Source organism: Petaurus breviceps, unplaced genomic scaffold (assembly GCF_028583685.1).
Source record: "Petaurus breviceps papuanus isolate PSGF00001 unplaced genomic scaffold, PetGlider_PUasm1.0 567, whole genome shotgun sequence".
Classification (NCBI taxonomy): Eukaryota; Metazoa; Chordata; class Mammalia; order Diprotodontia; family Petauridae; genus Petaurus; species Petaurus breviceps.
In genome coordinates, this window is record NW_027186383.1 from 8148471 (window position 1) to 8157589 (window position 9119).

Genomic DNA, 9119 nt, shown 5'->3' on the forward strand with positions numbered 1-9119 from the left:
CTTTCTTTCTTTCTTTCTTTCTTTCTTTCTTTCTTTCTTTCTTTCTTCCTTCCTTCCTTCCTTCCTTCCTTCCTTCCTTCCTTCCTTCCTTCCTTCCTTTCTTTCTTTCTTTCTTTCTTTCTTTCTTTCTTTCTTTCTTTCTTTCTTTCTTTCTTTCTTTCTATCTGTCTTTCTTTTTCTTGGCAATTGGGGTTAAGTGACTTGCCCAGGGACATACAGCTAAATGTCTGAGGTTGGATTTGAACTCAGGTCCTCCTGACTCTGGGGTCAGTGCTCTACCCACTGTGCCAACTAGATACCTCCACATCCATCAAAATCTAAGAGGTGATAGTCATTGGCTCTGGAAGAGACCTCCCCAAGAGCATTATTTTAGTCTAAACCTCAAGAAAATGTATGTCTAGGCAGGTTAAGTGATTTGCTCAGTGTCATCCAGCTAGAAAATGGCTCTGGACTGGCCCACAGACCTGACTCTCAAGCTAGGCTCTACTCTCTGTGGCCTGCTGTGCTCTGATCAGAGCTGCCACTGACAATATTGGCTCTCAGGCTGGGCATCAGAAGAAATGCCTGGGGACAAGCATCAGGAGAGGAACTCTCAAAGCAAGTTTTCCGGATGAATTCAGTTGAGGGGCTGGGGAGTGACTTGGAGGACAGTCACTGGGCCTTGTCCTATTGGGGAAGACAGTCAAGGCAGCAGCCAAGTGAGCAGCCCCTGGGACACTAGGATGCTGGTTCTGGGGAGCCTGCCCCTGAGGAAGAAAGCAGAAGGGAAGAGCTGATCCAATCGGCAGCTTCTCAGGGAAGAGGAGCTTCCAACTTTAGCTCATTATTTAGGTTACTGAGGTGCCCAGCTCAGTAGTGCTCCTTCTGCTGAAGGAGCATAAGCACTGTCAATATCAGTAGCTTCTAAATTCCAAGGCCATAGGCAAAGCCCCATTGCCATGCCTTAGTTACATCTGTGTTTCTGATTACTATTAGGTTTCAATTCATCATTTAAAAGATTCTGGAAAACCAGCTGAGAATTCTCCCTGGCTCCTCTTTTCAATCTAGGAGGAGGCTGGAAAGTTGAGAACGCAATGGTTACTTTCCATTCCACCCAATGAGAATTCCCTCATTTTGATCAGCGATGGCGATCTGATTGGGGATCAGTGACTGGCTGTCAGAGCACTCCTGTGGTGGCCCCTTTCAGAGCCTTCGTGGAAGGCTGAGGAAGTCCTCTCCACCATCCCTGCCTTCGCCCATCCCACCTGCAGATGTTAACATTAGAAATGTCTCCCTGCCTCAGGCTTTATGCTGCCAGGGATGTGGCATTGGCTGACCCCAGTCTGACACTCTGCCTGGAGATGGGGTTGCAGCTTCTCATCCGGATGCCCATCCTGCCCACAGCCAGGAGGATGCCAGGGCCACAGATTCTTGAGGGGCATGAGAATCCATCCTGTCTTAGCTATTGGCTGCATGGAGTCTCTGAACTGGAAGGAACCTCAAAGGTCTCTCATTCTGAGCAGCCCCTCCACTCCTCCAGCCCTAAGGAGTGGCACCCAGCCTCACTCCAAGAAATCCAGCTCGAGGGGATTCAGGACTTTCCAAGACAACAATGCAGCTGGGGAAAGTTTTTTCCTTTCCTAGGAGGAAATGACTTCTGGCTCATGAAGCCTCAGGGCTGTCCTCTTACTTTCAGGATCAGATACAGCCTTTGCTCCTTGGCTTTGAAAGTCCATCCCGAGCAGGCTCCATCCTCCCTTTCCAGATTCTGCACTCATCATTTTCTTCCGCGTGATCTGTGTTTCAGCAGGCTTACTTGCTGCTCCCTAAACCTCCCTTCTCCCAGCACCATGCCTTTGCACAGGCTACCCCTTGAGGGCTGCCTGGAGGGCAGGGGTGCTTTGGTTTGGGGTTGGTGCCCTCACCATTGCCTGGCACATGGTGGGCACTGTGGCCCCTTCTGTTGATTGACTCCTTGGCAGCTCATTAGCAAGCTTGCCTTTCCCCCCAGCTGAAATCTGCTGCTTTTTGCAATGTTCACTCAGCACTCCCTGTTCTGCCCTCTGGGCCTCAACAGAACACAGCTAATTCTTCTTCTGGGTGACAGCCCTGCAGTCACTTGAGGACAGCTCCTGTGTCTCAGCCTGGCAAAGTCTGTTGGCTTCCTCCTCGTTTCTTCCAGATGATTAGTGGATCGTGTGCTTCGGGGGCCCTTTGGGAGCTCAGCAGTGGGCCCTGCTCCAGTCTGTCAGTGTCTTTCCCAGGATGTGACAGAACCCAATACTTGAGGGGTGATTTACCAGGACAGACTATGGGAGAACCATAGCATCCCTAGCTCATTCAATAAGCATTATGTGCCAGGCACCAGGAGAGGCGCTGGGGATAGACAAACCAGAGTCCCTGCCTTCAGGAGGCTGCCATTCTATTAGGAGAATAGTGAGGCTGATGACTTTCTGCAGCTCTGCCTCACTTGAATCCAATTCATGGGCAAGTCAACACCCTCATGATGTCGGTGATCCTCTTGGAGAACAAAGAATGAACAACAACAACATATATTCAGTGCAAGTTTGAGGGTGGGGGCAGAGTATTGGGAGGATCAGGAAAGGTGCCACACAGGATCTGGCACACAAGCTGAGCCTTGAAGGAAGTCAGGGAATTCTAGGAGGTGAAGCATTCTCAGAATGATGGACACCTGTGTAAAGGCACGGAGAAAGAAGGAAGGAAACACCCACTATGTGCCAGGCACTGCATTAAGGAAACACCTACTATGTGCCAGGCACTGCGTTAAGGAAACACCCACTATGTGCCAGGCTCTGCGTTAAGGAAACACCCACTATGTGCCAGGCACTGGGTTAAGTGTCTGATGAATGTCTCCTTTGATCCTCAGAATAACTGTGGGAGGGGGTGCTGTTATTATTCCAATTTGACAGTTGAGGAAACTGAGGCAGACCAAGGTTATATGACTTGTCAGGGTAACTTGAATGTAGAATGTCAGGTATGGGAAACAAGGGGACCACTTTGTGTGGAAACATAGCATGCATGAGGCTAAGTGAAATCAGTCTAGATGCATCAGAATCAGACTGTGAAGAACTTTCAACTTATTGAATGGAACTTATTGAATGAGGGAGGGGCAGGGGGCAAATAGGATGCTCCTGGCAAAATCCTACAGTTGATAAAGGCCTGAACTAGGATCTTGGAATATAAATGTGGAGACAGATACAAGAGATGCAGATCCTGTGCAAGATGGCTCTGGAAATTATATTTCTGTCCATTTAGTTAGGTGGCTTGGAGTTAGGAAGACCTGAGTTCAAATCCATCCAGACATTTACTAACCATGTGACCTCTAGGCAAGTCACGTCACTACTGTCTGCCTTAGTTTCATCATCTATAAAATGGAAGTAATAATAATAGCACCTCCCCAGAGTAATATTATTACCACCCCCAGAGTAAACCACTTAGGTAACCCTAAAGCACCAGAAATGCTACTTATCATCTTGAAAACAATGACAATGATGATGATGATGATGACGACATCCTTCCGTGTCATGCTACTGGCGCATTTTAATTTGCAGTCCTTTAAAAACTCCACATCTTTTTCACATGAACTGTTGTCAAGCCCATACCTGGGCAATTGATTTTTTGAACCAAAGTATGCTGCTTTACATTTGTCCTCATTAAGTTTCATTGTATTAGACTCAGCTCATTTTCCTAGTCTGGCAAGAGCTTTATGATCCCCAATTTTGTTACCCAACATGTTAACCATTTTTGCTAGGTTTATATAATCCACAAATTTGCTAAACCAAATATGTATTCATTTGAGTCACAGATAAAAAATAAATTTTCAGACTATAGTGGGAGTGTGCCCAGGACAGTCCACTACAGACCTCTCTTTTGGTTCCCTGTTCTCTAGATCCAAGTGTGTTAACCAGGTTCTCCCTAACTTTGCTATGATCTAGTTTGCATCTTGCCTTCAGCAGGGGAGCATGAGAAATATTGTCAGGTCTGTTACTAAAATCCAGGTGTACTGTCTATCCTGGAGGCATTCATTGGGTCAATCAAACTTCTAATCTGTCAGAAAAGGAAATGAGGTCAGGCTCTTGGATCCTATTGTTGACAAACCCAGCTCTTCGTAATCACTACTTCCCTTTCTAAGTGTTCACAAACTCTCCCTCTAAGGAATTTGCTCCAAAATTTTGTCTAGTTGTTAAGAAAAGACTCCAATTCTCATTTCCAAAAACATTTGCAAATGAAGCTGGAATATTTATACTATTAACTTCCCTGATAGCGGATTTTCTCATTTGGTTGCAGACACGTGGGGGAAGTTTCCAGCAAGTGCATCTGTCATTATTAGTAGTAATAATAACTATTCCAAGATGTGCACTTGCTATTCAGGATAATATTTTCAAGAAGTTTACCATCATTTTTCATAGAAGATCAAATCATTTCATGGCTTACTCATCTTCACTTTGTGCCGAGGAAGTGAGCTGGCAACAGTTTATAGATACAGAAATGGATTGCCAGAGAGGTCAAGTATCTTGCAAAAAATCACACAGCTGGCTCCAGCACAATTGATATGACATTCTTATTGTGCTTCCTCCCCATCCCCTGTGGCAGCTAAGTGCTACAAAGGATGGAGTGCTGGGCTTTGAATCAGAAAGGCTCGGTTCAAATCCAGCCTCGGACACTTACTAAGCTGTGTGACCCAGGGCAAGTCACTTAACTGCTGTCTGCCTTGGTTTCCTCATCTGTAAAATGGGGCTAACAATAGCACAACAGACCAATGACTGCTGTGAAGATCAGAGGGGATAATGTACATGAAGTACCCACAGCAGTGCCCGGCACAATGTATCTTCTTAATAAAGGCTTCTTCCTTCCTCCCTCCCCCGCAGACCTGGCGGAATATAAATAAAATAAACTTTCCATCTCAAATCTGGTCCCTGTGACGGGTGTCCCTGAAGCAGAGTCTAGCATCAGACATCCTCTCCTTCTTTCTTAGAATAATATTTATTACTGAAATAGCTGGAAGCCATAACTGTCAGAATTCAGTCAGGGCTGTCATTATTAACTGGCTTTAGGGAGGCTGTTAACAAGACAAGAGAGGATGGGAGCAGAATGTGAAGTGGTCTCTGGAAACAAGGAGCTAGCTGGCTCACAGAGGCACAGGTTTTTAGCGCTGGAAGAGAATGATCACCTGCCTCGCCCTAGTCTAACTGCACCCTTGTTCAGATGAAGAAACTGAGTCCTGGGGCGCAGAAGTCAAGGCCATCCACCCTGCTAGAGGCAGATCTGGGCAGAGGCTGGACCCTGGGGTCTGGACTCCTTGACCAGTAGGCTCCACCAGGAAGTCAAGGTGGCACAAGCAGACAAGATTATTCATTAAAACAACACATGGCGAGGTTGTCAGCGTAGTGATGGTTTTATTTAGGAGATTGGACTTTGATTCCCAGCTCTGCTACTTTTGAACTATGTAACCTCAGGCCACTCACTTCCCTTCTCTGGGCCTCAGTTTCCTTACCTGTAAAATGAAATGATTGGACTAGATGGGCCCTGAGGTCCCTTCCAGCTCTACGGCTATGATACCGTCAATCTACTCCCCTCTCTTTTGGCCTCAGTTTCCTCATCTATAAAATAAGTGCATTGGACCAGATGGTTCTTCCTGCTCTAAAGCTATGACCCTAAAGGCTCTGAATCTGGGGACAAGAGCGCTAGCCTTGAATCCCAGCTATGACACTGACCAGCTGGGGGACCTTATCATCAAAAATGAGAGCTGCGAAGTCACTTTGGGAATGACAAAGCAGTATATTCAGCTAAGGGATAGTATCAACAAACCTACCAGCCCTTATTGAGCACCTGCTGAATGCCAGATGCTGCTAGGCCCCCACAATGCCAAGATAAACATGCAATAGTCTTTGTTCTCAAGAGGTGATGTAATGATGAGAAAGAGGAGGAAAAAGAGAAAGGGGAAGAGGAGGAGAAGGAGGAAGAAGAGGAAGGGGAAGAAGAGGAGAGAGAAGAAGAAGGGGAATAGGAAGAAGAGAAAGGGGGAAGAGAAGGAAGAGGACAGCAAGTCACAGTTAGTGCCTTCAGGTGCACAAAGAAGCCTCCTCACCACAACCCTGTAACGTGGTGAGGCAGTAATGATTATCCTCATTTTACAGAGGAGGAGCCCAAGCAGCTTCTTGGGAACACAGTGTTATTGATGAGATTCTTGTTCAGTGACAAGTGGGGCTCGAAGAAGTCCCTGCCAGTGCTCAGACTCTTTGATTCTTTGACTTACCCAAGGTCACTTATATGGCAATACTTGGGTCCAGGTCTCCTAACTTCAGGCCTTGATCTCTTTCCTCTACACTGTGCTATAAGAACATAGGACCAGAATTTAGGGCTCAAATGCACCATGGAAGCTATAGGGTCCAACCCCATCACTTTACAGATGAGGAAACTGAGGCCTAGGAAAGGTAAATGACTACCCAAGGCCCTACAGGTAACAACGCTGCATCAACATTGTAATTAGTGATGCTCGCCTATTACAGGCAATGTTTATAAGCTGATGTCTTGAAGGAAACCAGTTAAAACCTTCTCTTTTTGGTCTTGTAAGGAAAAGAAGATCCATTTTTTTCCTCTTGAATTCTAATTTTTAAAGGGTTATTAGTTGGTCCACAACATCTTCTGCACCAAGGAAGAGGCTCATATAACAGAGAAAAGACTGAGAAATCCGCCTTCATAGGCAGCATGACAAATAGAATTTGCAGAGAGGAAGGCTTGGGTTAAAAAACTACCTCAGACATTTGTCAGCTGTGTAACCTTGGGTAAGTCACTTTCCCCCTTTAGTTTAACCCAGCATTTCCAGGGAAAGGGCTGATCGAGGGGGCAAAATAAGAGAAGAATGGGAGAGGGTTGCCCTGAAGCCCAGAAATCTGTTTGCCGAATGGATCAGAGACCTTCTCATCAATGAGCTAAGAAGGGGATCAGATCCCAGTGTCTCCATCTGACAGCATGTGGCCAGAAACGATGGAAATATTTGGCAAAGCTGCCACTATGTCAAGGTATTTGGGGAAATGCACATGGAAGGAATTAAAATTCATCCCTTCTGACAGCCCAGCACATAAACACAGCCTTCATCTGGCAAACTGCACCACGGCCAGACTGACACGGGCTTTCTTAAAGGGAAACAAACAGCCAGGAGATGCTTTCAAAGTATATAGGAGTGTACTGGAATGCCTTCAAGGGATCGGGAAATCAAGTCCCGGATGGAAAAGTGACAAGCTGAGATAAGATTTGTAAAGCCTGGGCAGAGGCTGGCACAGGGAAGGCACTAGATAAATGCTTAATCCCCTGTCCCTCCCCTTTCCTCCCTTCTCCCTTGTAACCTTCCTAGGGCACAGATTGGATGTATTCCCTCCTCTGCTCAAGAGACCCCAATGGGTCCCTAGTGCCTCTAGGATAAATGACAAACCCCTTCGCTTGGCATTTAAAATCCGTCACAGTCTGGCTCCAGCCAACCTCACCGGGATTAGCTGCTTCACTCCCCTCAGCCCTCCTGGGTTTTCCGCCCTTGTTTGCTTTTCCCACAAGCCCTCTGGCAGATTAGGAAAGGAAAACAAATGTTTAACTGGGGAGGAAAGTGTGAGGAGAGAACACCAAACCCTTCCCAGCCTCTGGACCCAAGCTCACAGCCAGGGGTGGGGGTGGGGGTGGCCTCCAGCCCTCTCCTTCCACTTTCACTGGGAGCTCCTGGAGGGCAGGGACTGTCTTTTGTCTTTCTTGGTATTACCAATGTTTAGCAAAGAGCTTGGTGCTTAATCAGCATTATGGATGAACTGACCCTGTCTCTTGGAGTTCCTGGTTTCCTTCAACTGGCTCAGCTCAGGTATTACCTTCTACAGGAAGTCTTTTCTGATTTCTCTAGATCGAGGTTCCTAACCTGGGGCTTGTGAACTTTTACAAAATAGTAACTATGTTTCAGAATAACTGGCTTCCTTTGTAATTCTATGCGTTTTTATTTTCCACATAACAAAATATTTATATAAAGTTTACAAAGTACCCTATAATTATCTCACTTGATCTTAACAACAACCTTGGGAGATAGGCGCTATTATTATCCTCACTTTATTGGTGAGGAAACTGAGGCAGACAGAAATCACACAATGGATAAGTTCAGAGGTTGTTGTGAGTCTTAAATGAGATATTTGAAAAGTGCTTAGCAGAGAGTCTGGCACATAATAGATACTATAAAAATGCTGATTCTCATCCCCTTTCTTTCCCCTTTCTCTGTGGTGAGTGTCTCAGGATGGATTTGAACTCAGGTCTTCCATAATCCAGCCCCAGGGCTCTACCCATTGTGCAACCTGCCTGCCTCATTTAACAGCATCATCCAGAGGAGGGAGGCTCCATCAGATTGATGCCAAAGAGGTCCACAACACACAAGAGTTGAATGCCCTAGATGTCAGTCTTACCTCACCTTCAAATGATCCTGTGTGTTCTTATCTATGTGCATGTCATATCCCCTCAGTAGAAAGTAAGCTCCTTGAGGACAGGGAATGCTTTTTGCTTTTGTCTTTGTACTGCTCCCCCCTCCCCGCCCCCATACAGTACAGTGCCTGACACAATGTTTCCTATGTGTCCACTGAACTGAATTGGACCAGCAATACCACGGCTGCCCCTAATTGTCCATATTGATATCTTTGATATCTTCCCCTCATGAGCATGTGAGTGGTCACTGAATTTAAGGATTTGGTGTTGAATCCATCCTGGGAGTGGGTGAGGATTGAATTTTGCTATGCAGGAAAATCCTTCAATTCTATAGCTGATCCATAAGTTACCATCATTTTGGGGCTTTTTACCTAGACTGTGTTACTGAGAAAAGCCAGTAATAAGGAAAGCTCTAACTAGGGAGGGGCAAATAGAGCTCTGTCTCAGGGAGCTGAAATATAGAGGTCACCCAAGTACAGTTGCTATAGTAACTTATTTTCTTTTCTGCCCAATTGAATTTGCCTCAATTATCTTTTGTATTACTTTCATATTCCAAACATGAAACTGAGGGAGATTTCAGTGACATAATCAGACCCAAGATTTAGGGAAATTACTTTAGTGATTGAGTGGAGGGTGGACTGGAGGGGAGACATTTGAGGCAGGCAGACCAC

General features: G+C 45.9%; 1 protein-coding gene across 2 annotated transcripts in view; it reads right to left on the reverse strand.

Moving 5' to 3' along the window:
• INPP5D (inositol polyphosphate-5-phosphatase D) overlaps positions 1–9119 on the reverse strand; it is a 131644-nt gene that overhangs the window by 65638 nt on the left and 56887 nt on the right. The gene's annotated exons all lie outside the window — the stretch shown is intronic.